General features: G+C 41.4%; 3 pseudogenes; 1 reads left to right on the top strand and 2 right to left on the bottom strand.

Annotated features, from left to right (window-relative positions):
- Nucleotides 1–3,525: 3,525 nt before the first annotated feature.
- LOC102870361 lies at nucleotides 3,526–3,864 on the bottom strand (annotated as a pseudogene).
- A 1,286-nt stretch (nucleotides 3,865–5,150) lies between these two features.
- Nucleotides 5,151–6,621, bottom strand: LOC102865633 (annotated as a pseudogene).
- Nucleotides 6,622–6,770: 149 nt separating this feature from the next.
- LOC102865233 lies at nucleotides 6,771–10,855 on the top strand (annotated as a pseudogene).
- The last annotated feature ends 3,358 nt before the right edge of the window (nucleotides 10,856–14,213 follow it).

Here is a 14,213-nt window from a genome sequence, read left to right as displayed (position 1 = left end):
TCAAGATAGCAGCTCCATGCAACAACAGGTCTCTACCTGTTACCAAGAGCTAAATTCTCCTTATAATATCATCAACAATGCTCTTGAAAAACAAGCAATCAAAAAAGTGCAGGAGAATCCAGACTGCCCCAAACTGAAACATTAGCTAAGGATTCTGTGGAAGTATTTTCTATGCAGAAAAAATACTGGAGAAATTAACCATCAGACGTGAGAAAGGAATGTGCAATGCTACCAGTAATAATTATCATCTCTAAAATGTAACCAAATAAATGTTTTCACCATTCAATCACATATGGTGAGGTATACTGAAGTTTTATGAATCTTCAGATAGAAAATTAAAGCTAAAAAGATCTATCACCAAATGTTCACTACACATTTTAGTCAATACTGTCTTAACATGCACTGTTTATTGTAAGATATACAGATTTTTCTAATTTTCATTTTAGCTCTATTTTGTGTCTTAATCTTAAGGTTACTTCTGGATCTAACACACAAAGTAACCTATTAAAACAAATAAAAATGAGGCTTTATTTCTAGCTATGACCTTTGAGATCAAGTTTATTTTAAATGCCAATATTTGTTACCAAGTAGCAGAATAAACTTCTGGACTAAAATATGTACCAGTATGTCTTACAAAGTTACTAAAATATATGTAATCAGCATTTATAATCAGCTATTTTTAGTAAGATGGAAAGCATAATACTTAAGTTTCTTGAGAGCATGAGTTGGCCTAGCGGACAGAAAGTCATGCTCCCAAGTCAAAGGTGGGTGACTACTCCACAGCCCAAAGGCCTGCCTTTAATTGTTTTTGGTGAAACATTCTTCTAGGTCGTGTAACCCTGGTATATCCACTTGGTGTACAGAGGTAACTCGTGGTTGCTGTGAAGCCGAACACTGTGAAAATTATGGGTCAAATGTGAGAATGGTTACCATTGGCGGACAGTGTTTGCTGGAGCTCTCCGATTAAAACAAGCTTGGAAGCAGGAGTGCATCCACTTCCGTAACAGTTAGCCTCAGGAAACCCTATGAACCTGGAGAAAGGACGGAAGTTATACAGGTGTCCAGGACTTCCGTTCATAGGGTAGATATGAGTCGCCTATGACTCAATGGCACTTATCAACAACAACAAGAGCATGGAGTTTTGGTTTTTTTGGGTTTTTGTTTTGTTTTGTTTTTTTTCTTTTTAAATTTCTTTATTTTTCATTTCAGTGAACATCTACAGAGATTTTGGAATTCCATTCATTCATTGTTGCACCCTTCTCCCGCACCCCCTCACCCCCGTTTGCTCCTCTCCTTCAAACGCAAAAGAAAAACTCCCTCATTGGTACGCCATCCCCCAACCTCCAAATATAATCCACTCTGCAACCCTCATTCCGTACTCTTACGATAAACATAATGCTCTAAAATATAAAATATTCTCTCCCCCAAAGACTTCAATGCCGTAAACATATTTCATCCAGTTTTTCTCAGTCTTACCCCCATCCCGATGTCAGCCTCATTCTACAACAGTGGCACCATATAGCATTTGTCCCTCTGTTACTGAGATACCTCACTCATCATAATGTCCTCCAGGGTCACCCATTTTGAATAATATTGCATGAGTTCCTTGTTTTTCAATGCAGCATAATATTCCATTGTGCGAATATACCACAGCTTCTCTACCCACTCGTTTGTGTTGATGGGCATTTGGGTTGTTTCCAACTCCTTGCTATTGTAAATAAAGCTGCAACAAACATGGGTATGCATATATCTACTTGGGTGCCATTTATGGTCTCTTTAGGGTATATTCCCAGTAGTGGAATTGCTGGGTCAAATGGTATTTATATTTGCAACTTTTTGAGAAAGCGCCACATCGCTTTCCACAGTGGTTGCGCCATTTTACACTCCCACCAACAGTGAATAAGGGTTCCAGTCTCTCCACATTGGGTTTGTTTTTAATGAAAGTTTATACAGACTTTGGATTTCCATTCATTCATGGTTGCACTTTTCCCCCTGTCCACCCCTCCCGCCAGTTCGCTCTTCTCTTTGAAAAGTGAAAGAAAAATTCTTTCATTTTATACAATCCCTCCCCCCAAATCCAATCCACTATGTAGCCTTTCAAAAACAAAATTATAAATATAAGTTTAAAAAAGGAAAAAAAATTGGAACTGTCTGTCCTAAAGCAATGCTAGTAATACCGCACACTAAAGAAAAGCAAGCTTCTTGCTGTTAGCTGCTATTGAAGCTTCTGACTCATGTTGACCCCAAGTGAGGAGAAAGTGCTCCAGAGAAACCTGCTCTCAAAGGAAGGACAGAGACCACCAAAAGAGGGACAGTAAGTAATTATTCCACTAAATTAAATTTACATTGAGCATATTAAAAAAAGAGCATAAAGTTTTCTTGATAGGTTTAGGTTATTTGTTTGGTACTTGAAGATTTTGGAACTGGTCCACGCTGTTAGTCTTAAAGACCTAACCTCAAGATTTTATATGCTCTTTATCACCTCTGTCCTATATTAAGATAGTAGCACTACAAAATCCAATCTCAATACTGTTTTTCCCATGTCTAACCAAGAGAGCTACTCTGTCATAATCTATCAGCATTTTTGTCTGCTTAATAACAGAAGCTGATGACTTTCTTACAAATTTCAGAAGAGCTATAGATTATAGTTATTTTTAACAAGTCATATTTTCTTTAACAGGAAATAATTAATGTACTATTCAAGGTGCATTATAATTTTTATTATACCTCTCCACATTTTTTATACTTTCTAACATTTTATTTGAACGAAGACCACAAAAGCTCAGGAAAGTTTAGGTTTTAAGATATAAAGTTCACTATGGGCCTTTTAAAATAGTTAAATAGTGACAAGTGTTGTAATCATAACAAGGGATTTTGTAAGAATATTTGCAAAAGGAAGTTTTATAGTCAATTAGAGTACAGTATCACAAGAAACCAAAGTAATGCAGTTTACTATTGACCACCTCAAAATCACTTTTAAATAAAGTTCTTAAATTATAGCAATAAACAAAAGACAAGATACACTTAATCAATACTGCAGTTCATCAAAAGACACTAAGAAATTTCACATCTAATCTTTGGGAGTTATAAATGTTTTGGCTAAATTATAAAACATTTATAATACAATTGTTTTCATAACTGGTAATGCTAATAAGATCACATTTCTTAGGAAAAAAATGAAAAATCTTAGCCCCATTATTTACCTTTAGAACATACTCATTTATGACTAAATTTCAACATTTCTATAATTTCTAAAGTCACATCCAAAGGATAAGGCAAAACCACTACATATCTGGCATATCTGTTTATTTCTCGGTTTGTGAAAATGTCCTTAATTGGTTTGATGCAGCAAACAAATTTCAATTATGATTGTTATAGAAAAAAGAATAGGAGATAATCTGATTTGCAATGAACTTTATATAGTTCAACTTCATTTAGGCAACATGCTATATGAAAAAAAATTATTAACTAAACTATAGGTATTAAATACTGAAAAAGTTAACAGTTTATTATAATTTATTTTCTTTAACAGTCTAAGACATTCTCAGCCATCAGCAGTTCCACTGCAATTTTAGGTGCAAATGGGAATTCGGGAATCCCAGTGGAGCTGTTAGTGTAGTGAACCTTGTGGGTAACATACATGCAAACTTTTGATAGCACGTGTGAAGGGATCGCTCTAAAATTGACCTCAATGATTTAATTTTCAACAAGCTGACCAGGGCCAGTCAACATGGCTTTTACTGTTCCTGATGTTAGTGCATGTTCTCTTTTTACAATAAATTCACAGCCATCAGAAGATATCAGTTTGACTTACATGGCATCTGGCCCTTCACAGCCACCCTAAGTTTTCTCCTCTCTGTCCATTATGCTCTTTGAAATTCTACTTTGTTTCCACAGGAACTTTAGTAGCTTTCTCCTTTCAGACCACAGGGCTAAAGGTGCAACCCACAAAGTCAGGTAGAAATCACCAAACAAGTTGCACAGAAGGTAAACTTCTCAGGGCCCCCAGCAGCAAACCAGGGTCCTCTTCTAAGACCAGGGACTGGCTCCAAGACAAGACATGATCCGAGTGCCTGTGCTGCCTTTTCACAGCTGGTCTGGTTTCTCAAGTCATTAGTGTTCTGAGATGGTTTCTAAGTTGAGTAATAATCAAGGTTTGACTTTCATGAACCTGTTATCATTTTCTTCAGCTGCAGTTTGAATGTGCAGGTAAGCAATTGATGGTGTCTTCCACTTTTAGTCCTGACGTTATTCTCACTGAAGAGCTTGTTCACCATCTCAACATGTTGAAATTGTTTATATTTTAATTTAAGAGAAAATGTTCTACTTATGTGTATAACAGTTGTGATTAACTTTCATAGAAACCTTCCCACATCCTATGCCGTCCTCACAGTCTCTGCCATGTTCAAACTCATTACAGTCACTGTGTTTGGGTCTTCATTTGGGGCTTATCTAGGATAATCTCCTTGTATTTAAAGTCAGGTACCATGTCCTCTTTGCTATGTGATACAACATAGTAAAGGACTTACCAACAAGAAATACAGGTAGTGAAAACCAAACTTCTGCTTACCACACTACTCAAGAGAGGAGATCTGTAGAGTGCTTTGATCAGAAAAAGGGATATTGTGGCTGGGAGAAGATGGAAACTGACAAGGTGATGATTTCCAAAAGAGGTCCAGGGGCCTCTTTGAGTAAGAACTAGAAAGCTCTGACTCAGACATACGAGAAAGACACCAATACTGGGTGAAAGCAAGAGAAAGAAACTGAGGTTCGTAACATTTATTAGACTATGAATGGGTCAGGACAGACTGTCAGCACAGTCTTTATATTACAAAAGGGTTTATCCATCTTTTCCCAGCAAGAGTGGGGTTTACACAGCTGGTGGTGCATCACTTCTAATGGCTTTATGGCGATCTGCTTCTTGGATCTACTTCTCTGGCTGTCTTGTTTCTTTTTCCTTGACAGTCTGTTTTTCTTGTATTATATTGCCACAGTGATACATCTTTGTCAAAAACAGTTTCTTTCTTCCCCCCCCCCTTTTTTTTTTGTGTGTGTGAGAAAGTGAGACATGGCTTTATTAGAAAAATTTTTTAAAAAACCCAAAATAAAACAAAAAACCACAATCCAACAGTGAACTGATGGGTCAATCCTCAGCAGATGCCTTGGCTGCTTTTGGCCACACTTGCCTTTTCCTGTTCTTTCCTCCTTCAGGGTCCAGTTCAAAGCAGCTCCATAGACGCAGTCTCATCTGCTGCTGCCACAGTGGCCCTATCTGGGCTCATGGTCAGACTTAGGACCCGGGCTGTGTGGCCTTCGAGCTCAGCCACCTTAGCCAGAGTTGGGTACTTCCAAATAACCAATGGTTCTGAGCAAATCCATGGCCCAAGATGAGCGCCTTATAGTGGGGAGACCAGAGGATGGAGCATACCTGAGGATGGGCATCCACAGCACTCTGGCCCCAGAGCAGACATTCCAGATGCGAATGTGTCGATCACTGGTGCCCCCACCTGCTGCCAGGACACCAAGCTACAGCCTTGATGGCTCCTTCATGTTGAGAAAATGTTTGCAGGGGAACCCAGCCACCTTCTCCAGGAACACTAGGCCACACATTGACCATGTTATCATGGCCATCACTGGCCAAATGTCATCCATCTGGGGCCCAGCACAGCCCACACACTTCCTGGCTGTGTCTACTCAGTGTGGCTGCATGGTGTTCTGCTACTTGGACATCATGGTGGTGGGTGTGGCCAAAACATGAGCCACTGGACAGAATACAGCTGTTCCAACTAAGGTGTCTACTCTGGTAGAGTGACTGGTCATATATCGAAGCCATTTCTGCTGCTGCAAGTCCCATAACAGGACCTCAGCCTTACTGGTGCCCACAGCCAGGTAGTTGTCCTCTTTGATCCAGGCCATGGAGGATATATATTCTCTACTATGTTCCATTTGTAGCAGCTGCACAATGTCACCAGAGCTGGCACTCCACGAATATACACTGTATCCAGTGCCACAGCCAATACATTCCCAGAGCTCCAGTCCACAAGATTCAGGTAGCAGTCATTCTGAATTTCAGGAGCATCCAGAAGCATCTGGCAGGGAAGGAATGTAACAGCAGGGCTTTGGGCTGGAGCCAGGTGTGGCCTTTAGGCTGTAAAGTACTTTCAGTCGGTTCTGGTAACCTCCTGGGGCATTCTGGGGTTTCCCACTCAGGTGAAGGATCTTGGTTTCCTCTACATCAAAGCGTTCAGGTTCAAGGCCCAGGCTTTCTGATGCTCCTTCTTTGTGAGCATCTGGCTGTTTTCAGGTTGGTTCTCCTTGCTCAAGAGGACACTGGCCACTTTCATCTGGGAAGCACTATGATGGGGGGTGGGGGTGGGGATAATATATATCAATCACTACCAGCTTTGCCGGGAGTGGTCTGAGCTTTGGAGCTGGATTTGCCGGGAGTTTGGCCTGGGGTCCTGCTGGCGCTGTGGGATCGGTTGGCAGTCCATGGGGGAAGGGGCCAGCCCCCACCATTTCCTTCGCTTTGCACTGCTAGCATGCTGGAGGTGCATTGGGGATGGGTGCCTCTAGCTGAAGCAGGGAGTGCAGGTCACTCTCAAACACGAAATGCACCATGGGAGTCCTTGGAGGTGGGATTTCCAGAGAACTAACCTCCAGTGCCTGACCTGGGTAAATGCTCCAGAAATTGTGTGTATTGGTGGGGTAAACCCCTAAGCATTCAACTACCAGGTGATTCAAACCCACTCAGAGGCACCTTGGAAGACATGCTTCCAAACGCCGTAGACTTGCTGGCCTTTGTGTGGTTCTGTTCCACACACATTAAGGTCTCCACCAGTGTGAGTGGACGCGGTGGCAACTGGAGTTTGATTTTCTTCATCACCTGGTTTCCGCTGGGCGCAGCCCGGGAGACATTGTCCAGCAGAGGGCGCAAGAACCGGCATCACAGTCACACGGGAGCAGAGGCGGTTCTTCAGTGCTTTTCTGCTCCCATTTGGAAAGTTTTCCAGGTAATTTGTGTACGCCTTAACTTTTGAAAGACGCTCTAAGTCCGTGGCTCTCAACTTTAGTTGTTGTTGTTACAGTGACCCTACATACAGTAACTTCGAACTCTGCCCTGTCCTGAGCCAGTCTCATGGTCTCTGACACACCTACCCCCATTACGCCGGTTACTGTGTCAGTCCACCTCATCCAGGGTCTTCTTGCCCTGCACTGTCCTTCCAACCTTCCAAGCATGCTGTCCTTCTCCAAGGACTGATTCCTCCTGGCCACATGCACAAAGTATGTGAGAGGGAGCTTCAAAATCTTTGTCACCAAGGAGCAGCCTGGTGTCACTCTCTGTTTGTTCTCTTGGCAGTTACTCCAGCATCACAACTCAGAGGCATTAACCCTTCTTCTGTCATCTTTTGTCAATGTCATCAGCTCTCTGATGCACAGTAAGTGATTGGGAAGACTATGGATTGATCAGGTTTACTTTAGTCTCTACAGTGACATCATTGCTCTTCAGTATTCTGGAGAGGTCCCTGACAGCAGACTTCCCCAATTCATCATTTGAGTTCCTGACTGCTGATGCCAAGAATTTTTATTGTGGAGAGGAGCAAGCTGAAATTATTAACAACCTCAGTCTCTTCTCCATCTATCGTGTGGACCTTGGTTTGGTGCTTTTAAAATGGCTAATTCTAAGTAAGGAAGCACTGGTGGCTTCGTGCATAGGGATCTGAGCTACTAACCCAAAGATGGCATCTTTCTGGAGCTCTACCTCCAACTCCATGGGAGAAAGATGAACAATCTTCTCCCCTGCTCATTCTAGCCTCTGAAATCCTCATGGAGCTCAGCTATGGGTTGGTTCCTACATGATGCCTATAAGAGAGATAAATGCTAGGGCCTGTTGTTATTAGGCACCATTGAGTCACTGTGACTCGCAGCAACCCTATGAACAACCATCCCGCCTCATCCTCACAATCTTATCTGCTCAAACCCACTGTCACAGCCACTGTGTCGGTGCGTCTCACCGGCAGGCTTCCTCTCTTTCTCTGTCCCTCCATTTTTCCCAGCATGAAAACCCCTGTGAGTTAAGATCATTCTGCATTGTAGAAATCACATGGAATACGGGGATTGTGCTATGTGCAGTGCTATGTGCCTCCTTGGTGTGAGGTGGACATCACTCGCAGGGATGCTAGGCCCTAACCCCCAGAGGTCTCCATGTTGTGGCCAAGTCAGGACCAATGTGAAAATATAAAACTCTGAGACAGTGTTAAGGTCCTATTCACAGGGGTTCAAAGAGCCGGTGGGTAAATGACCAATTACAAAAAGAAATTCCCATTTCAAATGTTGTGTTACATAACAGTATTCTTCCACAATGTCGTGTAAGTGTGGCTGTTTTCTGACCTGTTCTCCACTGTAAGCATTGCTGTCACTGAGATTGATGTCTCCTGAGGGTGTAACTCATCCTCACACCATGGACCTCCTCCAGCATCAGACCACACAGAATCCTAAATAATGTTTATTCTCAATGTTTAATCATAGAATGTTGTTAGGTGCCGTCGAGTACAACTCACAGCGATTCCTGTGCCATCCTCACACTTCCTGACGCACTAGAGCCCCTTGCAGCAGACACTGTGCGTGTGCCTGGTTGAGGGTCATTCTCTCTTTTGCTGACCCTCCACTTTTCCAAGTGTGATGTCGCTCTGCAAGAAATAGCCTCTCCTAGCAACATGCTTGAAATATGTGAGATGAAGCGTCATCATCTTGGCCAAAGAGCACCCTGGCTGCACTTGCTCCAAGACATATTTGTTCTTTTGGCAGTCCATGAGATATTCAGTACTCTTCTCCAACACCACAGCTCAAAGGCATCAATTATTCTTCTGTCATCTTTATTCATTGTCCAGCTCTCAGATGTATAGCAAGTGATCAGAAAGACCACAACCTGATTCTGATGCACCTTCGTTCTCAAATTGGATCATTACTCCTCAAAAATTTGGAGAGGTCCCTGATTGTGGACTTTCCAGGTACAATCCATCTCTTGATCTCCTGACTGCTGGTACCAAGAGTGTTGATTATGAATCTAAGTAAGATGACATCGTGGACAACTTTAACAACATCTATCATTATGTTGCCTATTGGTCCAGTGGTAAGAATTTTTCTTTTCTTTACATTGAAATACAATCTATATTGAAGGCTGTATTTTTTTCTTTCCTTTTTTTAAAATTAATTTTAATAAACATTTACAGAGATTTTGGATATCCGTTCATTCATTGTGGCACTTTTCTCCCTGCCCACCCCTCCCCACCAGTTCACTCCCCTCTCCAAAAAGAAAAAGAAAAAGGAAAAAAAATTCCTTCATTGGTATACAATTCCCCCATCCTTTCCCCCCCACCTCCCACCCCGAGTACACTTCTCTATGCAACCTTAATTCTGTATTCCTGTGCTAACCATAATACTCAATCATATATCGCCTCTAATGAAGGCTGTATTCTTGATCTGCAACAAGTGCTTCAAGTCCTTCTCACTTTCAGCAAGCAATGTTGTGTGTCATCTCGTAACACAAGTTATTGATCAGTTTTCTTCCCCTCTTGATGCCAATTTCTTTTTCATAGAATCCAGCTTCTCAAATACTTTGCTCAGCATACAGGTTGAATAGGTATGAAAAAGGATAGAACCCTGATTCACTTCTTTCTTCATTTTGACCCATGTAGTGTTACCTTGCTCTATTGGCACAACAGCCTCTTGGTCTAGGGATACGTTGTGCATGAGCACAGTTAAGGGTTCTGGGATTTCTCTTTTTCTCACCGTCAGCCATAACTTGTTATGGTCCACACAATTAAATGCCTTTGCGTAGTAAATGACGCGTAAATAGACATACTTCTGGTATTCTTTACTTACACCGAGATCCATCCAACATCTGCAATGTTACACCTGGTGCTCTGGCCTCTTCTAAATCCTGCTTGAACTTTTGACAGTTCCCTATCCATGTACTGTTCTAGCCATTTTTTAAAGAGCTTCAACAGTATTTTGCTTGCATTTGATATTAATTATACTGTTTGATAGTTTCTATATTCTATTAGACCACCTTTCTATTATTATTGTTTATTATTATTATTATTATTATTATTATTATTATTATTATGTGTATTGTCAAATCAGAAAATCAGATCTGACTGGTACAGGAGGAAATTGTCCTTCCTTTTCCCGCAGAGCCTCTGGTGGATTCGAACTGTGTACCTCTGGGATTGCAGTGCAGCTTCTTGCCACTAGGCCACCAGAGCTCCCCGTAGATCACCTTTCTTGGAATGGGAACGAATATGGATCTCTTCCAATCAGTTGGTCAGATAGTTGTCCTGCTGTCCTCCAAATTTCCTGGCGTAGACTGGTGAGCACGTCCAGGGCTGCATCTGTTAATTGAAACAAGTTAATTGTCCTGAGTGATGTGCAGTTGATTGAGACTGGAGACAAGGTGAACATCTTCCCCTTCTCCTTTGGCCTGATCATCCAGCAAATGTTTGACAATGTACATTCCTGAAGTGCTTGACAGCACAGAGGAGACTCTGCGTACCACTTCCTGGAGGGTGTCTGCGACATTGCGTGCATAGGCCTGCAGATCGGTTATCCAACAATGGCGCTCATCAATGTGTACAAGCGGGTCCTGGCTTTGTCTGTGGAGACTTAGTACACCTTCCCGCTGGCTGAAAAGGTCAAGGGCTTCCGACCTGATCCAGCTGCATTTGTGACTGCCGCCCCTGTGGTGGCTGCCCTTACTGCTGCTCCTGACACTGCGGCCCCAGCCCAGGTGGAAGCAAAGAGAGAGTCAGAGGAGTCGGACAAGGACATGGGATTTGGTATTTTTAACGGATAACCAAAAGGCCACTAACTCAGCTAGCTTTGTGAAACAAAGAAATAAAGTCTTCATTCTTCTAAAAGAAAGAAAAAAGAAAAGAAAAGAAACATGTTAATTGGAATCCCATAGGCTCTTGGGGCCTTATTTTTTGCAAATGCCTTCAGTGCAGCTTCTACCTTTTCCTTCCTTACCATTGGCTCCTGCTCATATGGTACTTTCAGAAATGTTGCAGTATCAGTCAATTATTTTTTTTTAAATGAAGTCTTTATTTCATACTAGTTTACATACAAAGTTCTTACATATTGTTTTTCACACCGAATCTTTCCATTTCCTTTACCCACCCTTCCCTCCACCCAACAAATTGTGTGACCCCCACAATTAATACACACCTACCACCACCACTGCCAATCCTCACCCCTCTGGTCCCCTCTTCACCCTTTGAATCCTCATACAGAGTCTATACATATAATGATCTATAATGGTCTTATACAGTATTTGTCCTTATGGGACTGAGTTAGGTCACTTAGCATAATGGCCTCCAGTCCATCCCAAGTTAGGTCGTGATTTACAAAATCATTGCTCCTGCGTGCTATGTAGTATTCCATCATGTGAATGTACTGTAATTTCTCAATCCATTCAATTGTGGTTAGACATTTGGGCTATTTTCATGTTCTTAAGATGATAAATAACGCTGCTATGAACATTGGTGTACAAGTCTGTTTCTGCCTCAGTTCTCATTTTCCAGGGGTATATTTCAAGCAGTGGAATAGCAGGGTCATATAAAATTTCTAAGCTCAGCTTTCTGAGGAAATGCCTAACTGCCTTCCAGAGTGGGTATATCATGTCATGCTCTCCCAGGCCAGGACATTTAAAATGCCAGATGATTAAAAAAAAAAAAAAAAAAAAAAGAGAGAGGGAGAGAGAACAATTTGAAAACAACAACAACAACAACAAACCAGAGTGGTTGTACCATATTACAATCCTACCAACAATTTTTGAGAGTTCCTATCTCTCCACATCCACTCCAACATTTAATACTTGCTGTCCTGTTAAACTTTGCTGCTGTTACTGGGGTTATTGTTGTTTTGATTTGCATCTCTCATATTACCAGTGATTTTGAACATTTTTTCATGTGTCTGTTGGCCATCCGAATATCTTCCTCTGTGAAAATTCTTTCCATGTCTTTTGCCCATTTTGTAATTGTGTGATCAGTCTTTTTCTTGTGGAGGCCCTGTAGGATTCTGTAAACTTTTGATATGAGACCCTTGTCTGAAATGGTATTGCCAAATTTTTTTTCCCAGTCAGTAGGCTTTCTTTTCACTCTGTTGGATGGTTTTTGATGTGTACAGGGATTTAATCTTTAGAAAGTCTCATTCATCAATTTCATCCTCTCCAATTTGTGCACTTCTGGCTGTATTTGGTTGTCTCTTTATACCATAAACTAGGCGATCTAAGCTTGATCCCAGTTTGTCTCTGATGAACTTGATGGTTTTGGGATTTACTCCCAGGGCTCTGATCCACCTTGAGTTGATTTTTTGGTATGGTGGAGATGTGAATCCTGTTTCAGCTTTCTGAAGTTAGCAGTCCCGTGTTGTCAGCACCTTTTGTTAAAGAGATTGTCATTTCCCCATCTGACAGATTATAATTCCTTGGTTATAACAGGAAATAATTCCTTGTCAAATATCAGTTGACCATACATGTTGTTGTTGTTGACTGCCGTCGAGTCGAGCATGACTCATAGCAATCCTATGAACTAAAAACCTGAAACCCTTTCTATAACTATCATCGTTTTTCAGAGTTCATAGAGCTTTCAGAAGCATGTTGTTTAGGAAGTGGATGCCACTCCTGCTTCCTAAGATAACTGGGTCCATTCCTGGGTTCTCAATTCTTTTCCGTTGGTCTATGTGCCTGTTATTGTACCAATACCGTGCTGTTTTTGTTACTGTCACTGTGTAGTAGGTTTTCAGGTCAGGGAGTGCTACGCCTCCCATTTAATTTTTGTTTTTCAGAATTGCTTTGCTTATTCAGAGTTTCTTTCCTCTCCAAATAAACTTGGCAGTTTCCCTTTTGATCTTTAAAAATGAATTTGCTATCTGTATTGGGATTGTGTTGGACATGTAGATTGATTTTGGTAGAATTGTCATTTTCACAATATCGAGTCTTCCAACCATTAATAAGATACACTTTTCCATATACTTAGATCTTTTATTGTGTCTAGCAGAAATGTTCTATAGTTTTCTTTGTACTGGTCTTTTGTGTCTCTAGTTAGATTTACTCCCAAGTATTTAAATTTGTGGTTGGCTATTGTAAATGGTTATTGCTTTCTTGGTTTCCTTCTCTGAGTTCTCTTTGTTACTGTAGAGGAATCCCACTGATTTTTGGATATTGATCTTATATTCTGCCACTCTACTGAATTGGTCTACTAGCTCTAACAATTTTTTACTTTTATTGAGTCCTTGGGGTTTTCTGTGTACAGTATAATATCGTCTGCATATGTTGTTGTTGTTATGTGCCATCAAGTCACTTGTGTCTCATAGCGACCCCATGTACAACAGCCCCGAAACCTGCTCTATCCTGTGCCAACTTTACTGTCTCCGACACACCTATCCTCATTACCCCAGTCACTGTATCAATTAATCTCATTGATGATCTCACTCTCTTTCTCCATCTTTCCATGCTTCCAAGCATGAAATCTCTCTTTAAGGACAGGTCCCTCCTTGCAACATGCCCAATGTGTGTCAGAAGAAGCCTCTGAATCCTTGCCTCCAAGGAGCAGGCTGGCTTCACCCTCTGTAGGATGAACCTGTTTGTTCTCCTGGCAGTCCACGATATATTCAACACTCTTCTCCAGCACCACAGCTCAAAGGCATCAGTTCTCTTTCTATCATCCCTAGTCATTGTCCAGCTCTCTGGCATATAGCAAACAATTGCAAAGACTATGGACTGGATCAGACGCACCTTAGTCTCCAAACTGACATTGCTGCTCTTCAGTACTCTGGAAAGGTCACTGACACCTGACTTTCCCCAATGCAATTCGTCTCTTGATTTCCTGGCTGCTGTTATCAAGAGTGTTGATTGTGGAGCCAAACAAACTAAAGCTGTTAACAATCTCAATGTCTTCACCATCCATACTGATGCTGCCAATTGGCCCAGCCTATAGTGATAGTTAACCATCTCTTTGCCAATCTGGATGCCTTTTATTACCTTCCCTTGTCATATTTCTCTAGCTAGCATTACCAATACAAATATTAAATAGAAGTGGTGACAGTGGGTATCTTTGTCTGGTCCCTGTTAGCAAGGAAAATGCTTTTAGTCTTTCTCCATTGAGAATGTTATATGCTTCTCACTATGTTGATGAAATTATCTTCTATTCCAA

This window comes from Elephantulus edwardii, unplaced genomic scaffold (assembly GCF_000299155.1).
Source record: "Elephantulus edwardii isolate Elephantulus edwardi_28Jun2011 unplaced genomic scaffold, EleEdw1.0 scaffold00266, whole genome shotgun sequence".
NCBI classification, from domain to species: domain Eukaryota; kingdom Metazoa; phylum Chordata; class Mammalia; order Macroscelidea; family Macroscelididae; genus Elephantulus; species Elephantulus edwardii.
This window is presented reverse-complemented; position numbering and strand designations above follow the sequence as displayed.